The 17,732-nt window shown below is 35.8% G+C and overlaps 1 long non-coding RNA gene across 1 annotated transcript in view; it reads left to right on the plus strand.

The window, feature by feature from the left end:
• Positions 1 to 17,732, plus strand: part of LOC149770747 (uncharacterized) — a 54,858-nt gene that overhangs the window by 10,875 nt on the left and 26,251 nt on the right. The window contains exon 2 of the long non-coding RNA XR_016418478.1: positions 9,039 to 9,056. This is a non-coding gene — a long non-coding RNA (uncharacterized LOC149770747). The remainder of the gene's footprint in view (positions 1 to 9,038; positions 9,057 to 17,732) is intronic.

Consider the following 17,732-nt stretch of genomic DNA (forward strand, 5'->3'; position numbering starts at 1 on the left):
TTTATAAATTCACACAGAAGCTAAATCTGTAATGTGGTTTAGATTTACTTTGAGTTAGGCTTGAGAATGGATTGGCTTATTTGGTGACTGTCTGTCACAGGTAGACTAGCAGTTTTCAGTTTTGCCCGTCACCCTGCCGGTTCTGTGCCATCCCCTCGAGCTGACTCAAGGTGCAACCAAGCTTAGTGATGTCCGCCCCAAGGCCACGTCGTCAGGTGTTTCTTGGTCGGCCCCTTATCCGTTTGCCTTGAGGGTTACACCTCAATGCATGTCAGGTAATGTTGGTTGGCGGCTTACGTAGGGTGTGTCCTATACAACTCCACATTCTCTTTTTGATTTCGTCCTCCTCCGGAAACTGGGAAGTTGTCTGCCACAGGTTGGTGTTACTGATGGTGCCTGGCCATCGGATCTGGAGAACTCTTCTTAGGCAGCTGTTAAGGTCTGAACTCTCTTTACGGTCGACTTGGTGGTTTCCCAGGTCTCTGCTCCATACAGTCGAACTGACTTCACGTTGGAGTTGAGCAGTCTGATCTTGATAGTCAAGGAAATTTCTTTGGAGAGCCAGATGTTCTTGAGCTGTATGAAAGCTGCTCTCGCCTTTCCGATCCTTGCCTTGATGTCTGCGTCTGTGCCATCCTGCTGGTTGATAATGCTGTCCAGGCACGTGAAGGACTCCACCTCTTCCAGGGGACTTCCATGCAGTGTGACTGGGTTGTTACTGACATTAATCTTGAGGACCTTGGTCTTGTCTTTGTGGATGTTGAGGCCTACCTGTGCTGATGTGGCTGCGGTTACATTGGTCTTGTCCTGCATTTGCTGCTGCCTGTGGGACAAGAGCGCTAGGTCATCGGCAAAGTCCATGTTCTCAAGTTGACTCAAAATTGTTCACTGGATCCCATTTCTCCGCCCATTGGGGGACGTCTTCATAATCCAGTCAATATCGAGAAGGAAGAAAAAAGGTCGACAGCAAGCAGCCTTGCCTCACGCCAGTCATTGTCTGTGTGCTGTCCTGCATGAATGACTCTGCAGGACATTCCGTTATAAGCGTTTTTGATCAGGTTCACCAGCTTGGTTGGGATGCCGTAGTGGCGAAGAAGTTTCCAGAGTGTCTCTCGGTCCACGCTGTCGAATGCCTTCTCATAATCGACAAAGTTGATGTAGAGCGAGGAATTCCACTCCAACGATTGCTCTACTATGATGCGAAGATTAGCTATTTGGTCCGTACACGATCCGTTCTGCCGGACGCCCGCTTATTCGTCTCATATCTGTTGGTCGACGGCCTCCTTCATCCTCTCCAAGTGGACCCGGATGAAGACTTTCCCTGGTATTGAGAGGAATGTGACTCCTCTGTAGTTGGAGCAATTGCTGAGGTCGCCTTTCTTTGGAATCTTGATGAGGTGTCCCTCTTTCCAGTCAGTTGGTATTTCTTCTTCCTCCCAGATCTTGTCAAAGAGGGAGTATAACATTTCCACTGAAGCCTCTATTCTGCTCTGAGGGCTTCTGCTGGGATGTCATCAGGTCCAGCTGCCTTGCCGTTCTTCAGCTGGGTGATGGCTTTCCTGATCTTGTCTCCGGTGGGATTGTCACAGTTTATGAGGAGATCTGCGTTGGCTGGGTGGATTTCTGGGGGATTTATTTGTGCCGGCCTGTACAACAGTTCTTCAAAATGATCTGCCCATCTATTCATTTGGTGTTCTGTACCTGCTATGGTCTTTCCAAGCTTGTCCTCTACGGGTCTCTCTGTTTTGCGGTACTTACCGGATAGCTTCTTGGTGATGTCATACAGCTTCTTTATGACTCCACTTCCGGCCGCTTCTTCTTCCTCTGCTGCCAGTCCTTCAATGTAGCTTCTCTTGTCTATCTTGATGCTTCTTTTCACTTCTCTGTGGGCGTCAGTGTACTCTTTTTGTACCTTTACCTTTGCAGTTCTTGTCCTACTGCTATTTACCACTGATTTATTCTTTTTCCGCTCCTTGATTTTGCGCAATGTTTCGGCTGATATCCATTCTTTCTGCTGGTGCTTCATGGGCCCTAGTACTTCTTGGCATGCTGATTTTACTGCCTCCTTAACTTTCTGCCATCTGTTGTTCGCATTGTCTTCCTCATCTTCAAGAAGCTCTTGTAGCACTTGGTACTTGTTGTTAAGCGTCAGTCTGTATTCTTCTTTAGTTTGTGCATCTTTCAACAGACTAATATTTTACTTTGTTTCTTCTCTTTTGTGCCCATTCATTTCTTCTTCAGCTTAAGTTTCAATTGAACTCAGATGCGTAACTTGGGCTGCAAATGAACAGCCGACTTGGCTTACGTATTTACGTATGTCTGCTACAGAGGTAAATATCTAAAAAGCGAGATGGTTGAGGAGAGATGAAAAGTATCCTAATTTGTTATAGTACTAGTGAACTTTATTCATGCATAAGGCACACACTGATTCTTTAAGATGTCTTGTCACTGTAAAATATTCAAAATAGCTCTTTTCTGTCAAGAATGAATGTAAAAAGAGGGGTTGGTGGCAGTGTTGGCTCAGTATAATAGCCACCAGTTGTATAAGGAATTAACCTGATTGCCTCAATCAAAGTCTCACGTGCATGCTTTCTACAAAAATCATTAGTTTGTTTTTATTTGTATCTTCAGTGTGAAATTATTCTCATTTTTCTGCATTAGGTCATTGTCGGATGAAAATTCACCGGATAAACTGTCCAGTGAGACGTTACGAGTAGGGCATTGCCGATAACTGCTATTCGGACCACCGCTGTTATTTCCTAATCAAAAAGTGGACGAGAAGTTGCGAAAGCAACAAATTATGACTTTTTGCATTCGCATCTTCTCTATCAGTCATATAGTCAGCACTGTCGTAAAAAAAATACCGAGGTTGTCAGAATAGATTACGACATCTATTTTCCGAAGACATTTGGGGAAACAAAATGTATTATATTCCTGCAGCTTACTACAGCGACATATATCCGGAACATATGTTAGTCTCGTAGAAATATCAGAGATGGTCAGAATGAAGGTAGCGCAGGTATACCTATAATGGAAGTAAATTATAGGAAGGAAATCTGATCACGTTACACGGACGGTACAGGTATGAAAAGAAAGCAAATTTCGTAATGTTTGGCATTTTAATATACACTCTGTATCAACAAAACGTATATAAGGTGACATAAACAGTCAACTTTTTGGGGGAAGTCACACAGACGGTTGTTTAGACTTGCAGACAAACACAAGAATATACTGATAAACATACCACGAGCAGGCTGACCGAGAAAGAGATGAAACGACGGGTCAGCAAACAGCAAATAAACAGATGGGCAACTGGTGAACGGATGGTTGAAGAACTGATGGATAAACAAATTTACTGACAAATAAATGAAACGAAGGACGTGCTAATGGAAGGGTAAATATATAAGCGAATGGGCCCATAAACTACAAATAGATGGTCAGATTCACAGAGGAAATGGACTTAAAAATAACAAACGAGTGAACGAAGTTTTGCAAAGATAATGGGTTTGTCCTGCCAATAAGTTGATGGAAGCGTGGGCGGAATTTCCAATAATCTTATAGTATTCTTTCAGACAAGTTTTATATATGTGTCAGGGATTGATTTAAGATATATGCAAGAACCTGACAGCAAAAAGTGCAAAACTAGTTTTCAACTAGCCTGAGTGCTTTCGACTGTAAATGATTCTTTTTCAAAGGCAAATACAAAATAGAGACAGAACAACAATTTTTTTTATAAAAAAAATAGAAAAAACTCCAAGAAAAATCGTTGAGGTTACAAAATTTTACATGACTATTTAGTTTATTTCAACTTGATGCTGATGCTGAGAAATATTTTATATTGATCTAGAAAGCGATGAGCCAGATCACCATCTGTTATTTTACGTAAATGTATGTAACCGCAAATTATATCCCGGGTATTTCATTGTCATAGAAGTAATTATAAGTTACTGGCTGACTAATAAGCAAATTTAGAGAATATTTAAAAGAAAATATGCCGGCTGCAAAAGATGATTTTATTTGTGCGTGTTGTCTTTTTCTTGTCTTCTTGGTTTAAACCGTTTGGTTTCAGTGTTCTAAGGCGGCGTATGTACTAAGATTCCTCTTTTCAGTTGGGGTTGTGAGCAATTGCAATAAGTGTTATATCACTGAAAGTGTGGCCAAGGGAGGAAAGCTATTCTTAGACTGGACTTTTGTATATATATATATATATATATATATATATATATATATATATATATATATATATATATATATATATATATATACTCCATGGAATGTCAATGTTAGATCACAGGTCATTAATCAAGCAAATATAATTGGATAACGTGTCAGTTACATGTATAGAAGGTCTCCTGACAGACTGGCATACTTCTATATCAAATATTATAAAGACGTGAGTCTAAATCTATAGGCTGATCTGTTCAATATCTAGTTCTTTTCAAATATTTTACATGTATATTTCGATCCATAGTACGTGTCCAAATTATCGATCCACCTTGATTGTTCCTTTGATAAAAAAGGTTGAAACGCAATTCAGTCGTGTTCGGAAAGGTATTTGTACTGATACAGTAATTGATCATGTTTAGTGAGCGGTCACATGAGTTTTAATTAGAGTCATAAGCAAAGGCTAATAGAAGTGACACACACACACACACACACACATATTTATGCCGTAATAGCTGTTCTCTCTTTCTTTCACTTGCATTTTAATGTGTCTGTTGTGTTAAGTTTGATCTTGGAAAAATCGATTTGTCAGGTGACGACATAAGGTACCCAGTTGAAGATTTATCGTAATTGTAGAGTTTTATGATAGAGATATGCCTATGAATCAAAATGTCCTTTTCTAATCAAATTATAGGGCCCTTTACAAAGTAAACTCAGGTGAACTCTCTTCTACAGTCCAGAACATTGCAAAACCACGATTTGTAGTAAGGTGCCCGTTTACTCCCTTGGTGCTTGTTTGGTGATTTTAGAGGGCATCTTTCCTCCACATCTGACGATGTAAACGGTACCCGGTGTAAAGAGATCTATGCTACCAAACTATAAATTTCCAAAGAGCATTATCTCTCTAAATCCAAACATCAAAAATACCAACACCTTGACTGAATTTGAAGAAGAAAATCTCTTGCATAACAGTCCCTATTTGTTTTATTATTATTTCATCATATGTGTGTGTCAATAGAGATAGAAAACGCAAGATCCAATCATGATGCACATGTCCAGTGTCAGCCAATCAAATCACCACACGTCATATGAATGGAGTACGTGAATCTGCTATTGAAAATGTGTAGAAAGTCATTGTAGACTTGTACCCTATTTGAATGTAAGGTCAAAACGCAATGTTTGCAGTGGGGTTTCACTCATATACAAGCCCTTGATATGCAACATTTGTATTATCCAATGAACTATATCAGAATCTTTATATCACATTTAATGTTAGGACAGAACCGTCATCATAGAGCTTGTGAAAGTAGCCCTTGATATACAACATTTGTATTATCCAATGAACTATATCAGAATCTTTATATCACACTTAATGTTAGGACAGAACCGTCATCATAGATCGTGTCATAGTAACATGGAATTACGACAAACCTAATTTTGGAAATTACTTGCATACAACTTCAAAAGATAAACAGAAGTCAAACGGTGTTGGTTGTAATATACATTTTATTACAGCCTAATGTATATTTCAACATCTTAATCGCAAGATTTGTGACAATTTGTGTATGCAAATCATAAACCGATGCGTGCATTCAATGTGTTTTTACACGAGTATGCCTGCTTTCATTAACGATTTGATAACATTTATTTATGTTTTTGCACCCATAGTTTTATTGTGAACGAAGTCCCTTGAAGATAACATACAAGATGTGAACACAAGAAACACAAATCTGTCTACCAGTACAGTGGTATTGTTACGCTCTCTTTCCTTTGAGATTAAAGTCGGTCTTGAGTGACAGCCCCAAAACGCACAGAATATTCTACGGAACCAACCATTATACCGAACTGTTTTGGACGTTCCTATTCAAATAATCTTGTGTAAGTTTTGCACAGAATATGACAAGGAAAAAAAACAACTGTTAAAAAACTTTTCCGCGTCCAATCGCAATCAGCGAAACAACTTTACCTTCCCTTAACTCTACAGATAAATGTTTTATCATAAATCAGTATGATCCTTGTACTTCACTTCTGGAATTACAGTACGTCAAGGCTATTACACCAGCCGTGTCTGTATCTATACATTTCGGTTCTGTTCATTTATGTTTTGTAATGTTTTGTTTTGTGTTTGTTTTTCTTCGTGTTTATGTGTGTTAGTATTCTTTGTGCTGAGATTGATATAAAACACTCTACTAAATAAAGTATAAACAATGCTGTCGGTAACATCAATACAGTATAAACAATGCTGTGTGTAACATCAATAAAGTATAAACAATGCTGTGTGTAACATCAATTTATTCAGCTAATGCGGCTTGAGAAAAGCCGATGTCACCACGAATTACATAGTTTGGTAAGCACAAACATTCGCTCCTATTTTCAATTTTCAACATGTATGTGTACATATGAGAGAGAGAGAGAGAGAGAGAGAGAGAGATTCACACGTGTATTATGCAACAAAGACAGTGCTCTCTTTGTCAACAAAATTAATTCGAATAATTCAGTTTTGTAAGTTTTTATATATTTTTTTAATAACTTTTCCAATTAATCGATACATTTGTATGGTACGTTCCAGATGTTCATGGAATAACACATTATATAGCTGGATTTATTCCACTCATGGACATTCCATCATTCTGAATTAAAGTCTGACCAGTTTTGTTTGGTTTTGTGTTACGTCCAAATAATCATCATGACCAAAGTTATTAATAATGGTTACTTGGTAATAATCCAAGGTCCAGAGAGCAGCTTACATACATTATTAATTAACTTGTGCTCATCGATGGATGGAGAAAATTTACAGATACAAAATGTAAACTTGTGGAGTTATAAAAGCTGAGTAATTCATTTTTATTCAGTGAAACTTAGAGATATTGAAAATACAAACTCTGCGAATGTTTACAAAAGTTTCCAAACGTGTATACCATGCATAACCAAAACGATACTTTTAAATCAGAATTTCTTCCGAACTCCATGCTAGGTTTATAGCTGACATCTAATTATACGGAAGCCTTTGACTCATCTGTATAACTTTGAAATTTAGTATCTATCCAGTTTTCTACGTTCACAGTCATTTCTGCATACACATTAATTGCAAGTGAAAGAATGAAAGAACAATTCAACTGTACTAGAAACTGCAGACGCTCGTGTGGCAAAAATGAATATGTAAATTTACCTAGAGAACAGAAACATAAACCTTTGAAGAGGTCCACGAACAAATTAATACAATTCTTTTTCAGCCTTTTAAAGGTCTATATTATATTATAAGTTTGCGTCAAGAGAGACGTGGAAATAGTTTGAGATATTTCACTTACAGAAGGTTCGCAAGGTAGATAGATGTAATGAGAACATGTCCTTCAGAAATATATTTTCCGTTGCATGCTACAATAACTAAAACTTAGGCGAGAGTTTACCAAATGGGTCAATTACTGTAATTATACATAATTAGTGTACTCCTCAAATTACGGTTGGATGCCATTTTCTCTGCAAGGTAAATAAGTTTCTTCGTAAACGGAAGGGGGGGGGGGTAGTAAAAGGGACATCATACGTTCAAATTTTATTCCATATACACATTCATAAATTTTGTTGCGATAGTTTACCTATACCATTTTAGTTCCCATGGTTTCCAAAATATTAATGACTTACACTAGTGTCCAATCAGGCTCTTCTCTTACGAGATACCATTCCTAGCGAACCAAGAACAACGGCTTCCCGCCATGTCACAACCGGAATTCGTTTGAAAAGTTGTTGCTGCAGAAACTGTTCGATGAACTTGATAAGAAACCAGACGAAAGGTTCGATTCTTAATGATATAACATGTAGTGTAGAAACTTTAAAGTCAGAATTTCAGGTTGCTAAGGAGGAAGTTAAAGAAGTGAAACTTAAAATCATTGGTATTGAGAAGAGCCTAAATTGTAACGACGAGAGAGTGATAAAACTGCAGAATGATAGTAAGTAAGAGCTCCAGGCCGTGTATGAGAAGATAAAGGAGTCAGTTAAACATCTGAAGGGAAAGATTCTCTTCATGGAAAAGCATGAAAGAAAATACAACCTTCCGTTGCACGGGGTGAGACAAAATAATCCTGGCAATAACACATATCAAGTGGTCAAACAAATGCTAGAAAATGATTTGGGTATCAGCAAGCAAAGAGTACATGACATTGGTTTGTAAATGCACATAAAACTCCAATTAATGCTCCTGGTCCAGCACCGATTATAATAAGATTACGGTGTTGAGTAGATAGGTAGGGAACTAGTGTTGTCCTGTGCTCAAACATTGCAAGGCTCCAGGAAGAGAATAGTGACTGAACTGTCAGTTCGTATGAAAATAGAAAGACTGGCTGAGGAAGTTTATGTCATTCAAAAAATGAGAACCTTTAGAGAAGAATAAGGGGAAAAACCTAGATGTGTGGTTTGAAACAAGGAAGGATGCCAGATAGTTGGGTTATCTAATATTTGACTAGTAAAGTGAAGAAAGGCGCTGATTCAGTAGCAAATTTACAGTATGCAATAATACACTTCTCGCAGTCAAATTCGTGGACTTTTCCCATGTCTTAGCAAACATATATGAATCCATTTTTTAAAATACTACTTCAAGAATGGGATCTATTTTATTTTGATTTTTTAAAAACATTAGAATATTCTAAAATAAAGTGAAAATATGCTACATGAACTTTTTTCAAGGAAGCAGTTATATTTTTGTATAGATTCAAGACATTGATTGCCAACATGATAGAGGAAAATATAGAAATTGAATAGAAATTAACAAATAAGTTAACATTAATTAATCTATTTATGTGATTCAATTCAGGAAATGAGTAATATGCCAAATGCAAATATGTTATATACAGACCTAATGTTACCTCGTTTTCTCTCTTTAGGAAAGGGGAGACAATACTGTAAGTATATCGTGAAATATGTTAATCCCTTGCCTTATCAAAATTTGCTTTATTTTTTTCTTCTGTACCAGTTGCACCACTGTATTGTAAAATTTGTTTTAAAATAAACTGCTTGTTTCAAAGAAAAAATATTTCTTTCATTTTTGTTGAAGAAAAAAAAAACAATGGAATTTTTTTATGGTCTTAATTTACTTTACTAGTAAACAACCGTAACATATTGCTTAATAAATATGAAAGATCGTAAACAGAATACGATATCTTCAAAGATTGAATTGACTAAGAAAATGTATCTAAATTGAGACCTTGATATTTGTCTCGTTGCCATTGTATTTTGGGGCTGTATTGCTATGTAATTGTACTGTCATGCTTTTGTCATGTGACCGGTAGGACCATTGCTTACATTCTTTCGATTGGAACGCTTTTTTGCATTATTTACAATTCTTTTTCATTATTATTATTATTATTATTATTATTACATCTGTACTGTATATTGTTTGCATTCTATGTTCTTGTTATACCTTTTTTGATTGCTATCTTTGCTGCAAAGGTGTTTATGTCAGTATTTTTGTTGCGAATATTTTGCTGCATTCTTGCTATGCCAATTGAATAATCTTCTGCTTGCTTTCATTGTGGCATTGAATGTAATCGTGGAAGTATTTGTAGAAAATGTAGATATATTATAAATGTTTACATTTTTAACTTATTAGTAGGCTCTCTTACACCGAGAGGGGATAAATACATTTGATGCCATTTTGCTTCTTCTTAATTCAGTCATTCTCTGTCTTCTTTTATCTTGCCTAAATTGTAGCCTTTCCTATGTGAAAGGCAAAGGTACTAATACATTGTATTTGCATCTTAGGATTCTATAAACAATTATGTATGTGATGTATTGAACTGTCAGATATCCCTGTCCAGATTCGTACCTCAAAACATATGTAACTTTGGGACTTTACCTGATGACTGACAAAATTACCATTGGATCCATCAATTGTTAAGGTTGGGGGGGGGGTGACGTATCAAAGAGGAGGGATGTCTTACAATTTTTTATAAACAAAACCAGTTTTCAATCTATTTCCTACAAGAAGAAGAGTATCATGTAAAATGTCAGTGCAGATATGAATGCTTTTTCAGTAATGTTTCAAGTGAATGTAGAGGATTAGCAGTTCTTCTTAACAATAATTTCAATTTCGAATTTATAGTAAAGCAAGTACAAATAAAAATATGCAGGGAAGTAATATTATTATAGATACGCAAATATCAAATAATAAGATAACTTTATTAAATATGTATGGTCCAAACAAAGAGTCTACAAATTTTTTTTATCAGCAGTTGAAAACAGTTTATAGTGATGTCTAGCACTGGGGCATCATGCCGCAGACATGTAGCATGATGTCCCACCCAGTCACATTACCCTGACACCAGGCTGACCGGTCCTAATACTAGCCTCTTAATTCTGAGCGCCTAGCGAGGCAGCTGTTAGTACCATTTTAAAAAAAGTCTTTGGTATGACTCAGCTGGGGTTCGAACCAGCAACATCTCGCATCAGAGGCGGACGATCTAACCACTAGGTCACCGGAGCGGTCAAAAGATACACTTGGAGTGGTAGAAACCAAATGAGAAAGGTTTGATTTTTTTCCCCTGGTTTCTGAAAACCTGTTTACAGATATTGAAGTAGTGTAGATTCTACCAGGGTTTAGGACGGATCATTCTCTTTTAACATTAGTATATAAAGTAGGGAACTTTAAGAAGGGGACATAAATCTTGGAATTTCATTAACTCACTACTTAAAGACAGGACGTAAATTGAAAATATGTAGAAATAATTATAAACATTGAATTACAATATTTATGTGATATATATGTCCAAATTGTTATCAGTGATATTCCAAAGGATGAAATTCAATTTAAGATAAATGACCAATTAGTGTTGAAGTTCTTGAAATTAAGAGTAAAGCAAACCAATATCTTACACTTCATTCAAGCACAGGCAAGTATACACTAGAGAAAGATTTAATTAAAGATATTAATACCTTATCAAATGAAAATCAAACAATTAATACTAATTTTTATGTGAATAAAAATGAGTTACAAAAACAGGAAAAACTTAAGGTTCGTATGATTAGGTTTAGATTTAAATGAGTTGAAGAGGGTGAGAAAATAAAATCTTTTACATATTAGAAAATGAAACCATCTCAGCAAATATTTGAAACGTATCATAAAATGTGACAACACTATCCTTAACAAGCGAAAAGAAATACTTGAATAGACACAAAAAATTCTATATGCTTCAAGAAATGTTGAAAACTTAGATCTCAGCTTAATACTCGATGACTTTGATATTCAAAACCTAAATACCAAACAGAGCCAAGAAATTTAGGGCAATATATCCTTATCCGAAGATTTAGCTTCTTAAAAAGATTGAAAAAAATGTAAGTGTACAGGTTCTGATGAATTTCTGCTGAATTTTTAAGTTGTTTGGAATGATTTAGGTTTTTTTTGTAGTTAGGTTAATTGAAAATAGTTATGAAATTAATCAGCAACTCAAAAGGAAGGCAATATTACTTGTATTCCTAAATGTGATTTAAGATAAGTATTATTTCAAGAATCGATGACAATTATCTCTCCTTAATACTACCTATCAGGTGGCTTCAGCATGTATTGCAAATAGTATTAAAATATTACCGTACTTAATGATGATCAAACTAGTTGTGTGGCTGGAAGATGTATGTATACGATGTAATGTTTTGAACTGAAAGGCATAACGTGCTTGGTATGCTATTACTGAATGACTTCCAATGTTTTACACTGAAAGGCATAATATGCTTGGTATACTATTACTGAATGACTTCCAATGTTTTACACTGAAAAGCATCATGTGCTTGGTATGCTATTACTGAATGACTTCCAATGTTTTACGCTGAAAAGCATAACGTGCTTGGTATGCTATTACTGAATGACTTCCAATGTTTTACACTGAAAAGCATAACGTGCTTGGTATGCTATTACTGAATGACTTCCAATGTTTTACGCTGAAAAGCATAACGTGCTTGGTATGCTATTACTGAATGACTTCCAATGTTTTACCCTGAAAAGCATCACGTGCTTGGTATGCTATTACTGAATGACTTCCAATGTTTTACGCTGAAAAGCATAACGTGCTTGGTATGCTATTACTGAATGACTTTCAATGTTTTACACTGAAAAGCATAACGTGCTTGGTATGCTATTACTGAATGACTTCCAATGTTTTACGCTGAAAAGCATAACATGCTTCGTAAGCTATTACTGAATGACTTCCAGTGCTTTGAAATGAAAGGCATAACATGCTTGGTATGTTATTACTGAATGACTTCCAAAAAGCGTTAGATTCTGTGGATTAGGAATTTTTATTTAAAGTACAATTTATTTTGAATTTCACTAATTCAATTATCAAATGGGTTGAAATATTTATCACAGTATAAAATCGTTCTTAACTGTTAACGGACACACACACACACACACACACACACACACACATATATATATATATATATATATATATATATATATATATATATATATATATATATATATATATATATATATATATATATAAAGAAAACAAATCTATGGCGAATCTTTTCAAGTGTACTGGACCCAGCAAGAGATCACGTGCGTCAGGGATTGATTAATATAAATGCAATAAACTGACAATGACCAGTGCGAAACTAGTATCTTACTAGCCTGAGCGCTTTCGACTCTTTAATAAGTCTTTTTAAAAGGCATATGTAAAACATAGACAAGACAAACAAATAAAACAGAAAAACGGTTATGTTTGCAAATCTTTACATGGCTCTTTCTACAAGAATTCAACCTTTTAACTTTATTATATTTCACCTAGTTTATTTCAGCTTGTTGCTGATACTGGAAAATATTTGTATTGACCTATAAATTGATGAGCCATAACGACATATGTCATTTTATGTTATAAAAGACATAGGCTATTAGGCAAAGTTAGAAAATTATTTAAAAGAAAATGTGTCGGCTGCAAAAGATAATTTTATTTGGACATGTTTGTCTTTTTATAGTATTCTTGGTTAAACCGCTTCATTTCAATGTTCTAAGGCTGCGTATCCAGTAAGATTCCTTTTCTTTCCTGGTTTGGGAAAATTTAGGTAAAACAATGTTAGGATCATCGTAATATTATTTAGCACTGTAACATATATGTATATGACCACATCACTGATGAACATTGGTTTCGTACAAAAGGTTTAGTTTTTAATATATGTTTGCGACGAGACTGGAAGGTTTCCTTCGTTTTCATCCAAACTAGAAGCTGTTATATTTTGGGCTTGTTCCTGGAATATTTAGTGAACTTTCAAAAATATTATCTAATATGATGTAACACTATGGTGCGGATAATGGTACATTGAGCCTTTCCGTTATTAAACAAATTTTGTGAAATTTAGGATTTAAAAATAATTAAAACTTTCCTCTCTATCTCTCTCTCGCTGTTTCTGAATGCGTGAAAATTGTTAGACAACACAGGTTTTCTATTGTCATGTGTGGCGGTATCTAGTTACAATTGTAAAACTAATCTATTTGATAAGGCGATGATATCCTAACATGAAACAAATTGCTCAAATTGATTTGATTGAACTACCTTTGTCATAGATCTGTAGTATGGATGAAATCAGTAGTAAATTGGCACAAAAATCTTAATGCGGTGCTAACTGAAGTTGTCTCCTCTGTAACCAAAGTGTATTCCAGTAAAGGGTTGTAATGACATTTAATATCATGCGAACAAGAAGAAGAGGTTTTACAGGACTGCTTATTTCAATTAAAATCTTTGAAACCATTTGAGTGATTCAAGAGCCGCAAGAGAATTTCTTTTGAAATAATCTCAAATGTAAAGTTAAATCAAATGTATAACGTGACAATAATACAATGGAACTCAATAAGAACCGCAAAAATAGTATAATGACCTGACTTGAAATTACATTTGGATGCTTTCATCATTACGCCTTCACCTTAAATGTCATCCGGCCGTCATTAGTTATGTCAGTAGGTTTTAATAAAAGGGTCTATTATTAAAACATCTGGTTTATAATTGTAATAAAAACCACATTAGCAAAGTGGTTTGAGTCTCAGGCTTGTGTAAGAAAATGTTCAGGGTTGAGTCCTACCAACGGACCATCATGTGTGTGCCACCGTGGTGTGTCCTTTTGCATGAGATTTTGCTCTGATTGGTTGGGTACTAAATATCCTACATGCTTTCATGTGCCGTACAACAGCAGCCAAGCCAAAACAGATATGAATAACACAGTAACCATGGGATACATTCATATATATAAAGAAGATTATACACAAAAATGAAACAAGGAAAGTGTTTACATGGACTTCTCTATTATTCCTTTCGATGCTAAAGGTTTTTTTTTTATTACTCTTAGATACGACGTCCTGATGTCAGAAATAACAAAAGAGATCACAGGTTCAAAGACACATATATATAAAGAAGATTATACACAAAAATGAAACAAGGAAAGTGTTTACATGGAGTTCTCTATTATTCCTTTCGATGCTAAAGGTTTTTTTTTTTTATTACTCCAAGATACGACGTCCTGATGTCAAAAATGACGAAAGAGATCACAGGTTCAAAGACACACCATGACGTGACGCGCTCTTGTTGTTTGAATAATTCGTAAGCACAGTTCAGTGTAAATATCATTATAGAGGAAAATTATATACCATTAGCCTTTTGTCGACGATCATGGTAGAGACTTTAATGTAGTTATCATTACTATTCATTAAAAAATTTCTCATGGCATCTTTATAACAGTTAATTATAATTTCTGCAAGCATCGTTATAACAGTTAATTATACATAAATTACATATCTCAAAGCAAGACCCATAAACATTTTTGTTCCTTTCTACTTGATAGAAACCATTGTTTGTTTTTGTTGTCGTTTGTAGGCACATACTCTTTTAGTCTGCCTACGATTCATGTGTCGTCTTCGACCTTACATGCATCACAATCTAAAGTTCGTTACATAAAAATAATACTGAAAGCAATCGGCTTATCATCGAAAATGTTTAAACTTTGATCATACACTCCAATGCCACCACTCACTACCTATAACATTGGTTCATCCAGATATGCGACATAAGAAAGGATAGGAATCTAATAAAAGAACCTTGACTTAAAACTCAGGCAAGAACAGATTTATTTGTAACAATGCACAGTCTCAGTGGCTACCAGTAAACAAATATATATATTAATAAAACAAATCAGATGATAAAAGAACATGCCACTTATAAAAAACTAATGTTTCCCTGCTCGGTAATCTTTCATATGAATCGTGGACTGCAAGCCAAAGCAGATACATTGGATTTTGTTAGAAGTAACTCATTTCCAGTTTTGTTTGTTCATTTTTCATTCATGTTCGTTTCTCTTGTAACCCGGCAGGTCGGAAGAGCGCCACTGATGACTTTGCGACAACCTCTCTCTCCATTTTGTCTTGTTCTCCAGTGCTCTTTGGGACATTGCAAAGTCCATGTCTGTCCCCTTTTTGATGCTATCTTCTCAACTCTTCTTCAGTCTACCGCGTTTTATCTTTCCTTTCACTGTGCCCTGTAATATTATCTTAAATAGATGAGCGTGAGACGTGGCCATATCATCTTAGTGTGCGTTTCTTTACAGTAGTGAGCAGATCTTCATCTGGTCCTAATGCATCTTGGATTCTAATGCGCACCTCCTCATTAAATACGCGGTCTAAGTATGCGATTTTCAGCATCCTTCGATAAAATCTCGATCCAAGGCATGCATTCTTCTCTCGAGTTCTGCTGTCAGGGTCCATGTCTCACATGCATACATGAATATGGACATGACGAGTAAGCACACTAACTTAATCTTTGACCCAAGCGTGATGTTGCTGTCCTTCGAAATGGGCTTCAGCCTAGCCAGTGCAGCTTTTGTCTGGACAGTACCTCAGGTTTTAAACCTTCATTGGAGGCAAAAACAGCTAGGTACATGAAGTTGTCTTAGCTTCTGTCCATTCACTCTTATTTCCTTGTGGATGCCACTCGGGTTGTTTGTAATTAACTTGGACTTTTAAGTGCTGATCTCCATCCAATACCTTAATGACGCTTGATTGAGAAGGTTCACTACTACCTACGTTTAAAAGATTAGTGTTCCTTCCACTGCGATGTCAGTGTGTGACAAATTTGGCTGTCCCTAAAAGAAGGCATTATTTCAAAATATTAGAAAAGTTCCGAAATGCTATCTCATTATATTGCAAACATCTTCAGGTATTCCCGATATTTCTATGTAGTGTACCCTAATGTCGATTTCCTCTAGAAAGTGTTTAATTTCAAAAGCCAAGCAAAATAAAATTTGAGCAAAATACAATCTCTTTCCCGCCTTCCATCACTAACTAATGAGTCATGTTTCGTTTCCGTGGTACTTGTCCTCCTGATGGCTAACTTAGAAATTGAAAAAATATACAACTTAAGATTCATACTCTCCACAGATGAATCGAGTCATAGTTTCTTTGTCCAGTCTTTAAACTTTATAACTACTGACCACATATTCATGTTACAAAATTTGATGTACCACTCCTAATGTCACCTTTTAAAGACATTCAATGCCATTGGCATAAACTATTAAATTATGTCTCACAAGGCTGTATTATTTATCGTACAGGGAACGGCAATTTATTGCAAATAAGCCATGACAGACGCAATATTAATATCACAACACCAACAGGCGACTTTTCTTTGTTTGGAACGTATCCGTGATTGACTCTTAATATCCAAAAGGACAATTTTAACTCGCAGTTTTATAAATGTAGAAGATTAGAAACAAAATAGTACCACCCTAGGAGCAAATACAACACCCATTCACCATTCCAGAAATTCTAGAAATGAGCGTGAGTTAGTTTTAAAGACAGACAATCAGTTAAAGTGTACCGTTTTTGCTTGAATCGGTCCAAATATCCAACATACATGGAGAGTAGTTAATGGGGATCTTATAGGGTCTATGGGATTTATCATTACAGACCCCCTTGGGAACATATAGGGTCTATGTAAATTTAACATGGAGAAAAATCGTGGGAACATATAGGGTCTATGGGAATTAACATGGCCAAAAACCCTGGGACAATATAGGGTCTATGTAAATTTAACATGGACATTAACCCTTGGGACTGTATAGGGTCTATGTAAATTTGAAACAGGGAGGGTCTCTATTTTTTTTTAAAAAAATAAAAAAATAAAATAAAAAATAAAATAAAAAAAGGGGTAGGCAATTCAAAGACGATCTCTTTTCGAGAAATATGGCTGGCCCTGAAAAGGGCCTTTGGGTTTTTCTTCTTCTTCTTTTATCTTCTTAACTTTTTCCAACATCTTCTTAATTTGTCCATCATTCCTTTCTTCTTCTTTTCTGTTTCCGGCAGCCAGTCCGGGTGGCCCATGGCCCGGAACTTCTCTTGGATTTTCATCCAGTTTGTGTTCAGTTTTTCGAATTCATCCTTTTTTCTTCTATTTTCTTCGTCTTTTCTTTCATTGGACCACTTTTCTTTGATCTTCTTGACCTCTTTGGTCAGCACATTCCTCATTAGTTCTTCAGCTTTCTTAAGTTTTTCTAACCCCCACTTTGCGAAACACCAATCTGTCCATTCTACAACGTCTTCTAAAAAG

Source organism: Sinohyriopsis cumingii, unplaced genomic scaffold (genome assembly GCF_028554795.1).
Source record: "Sinohyriopsis cumingii isolate HCF-2022 unplaced genomic scaffold, ASM2855479v2 utg002430l, whole genome shotgun sequence".
NCBI lineage: Eukaryota > Metazoa > Mollusca > Bivalvia > Unionida > Unionidae > Sinohyriopsis > Sinohyriopsis cumingii.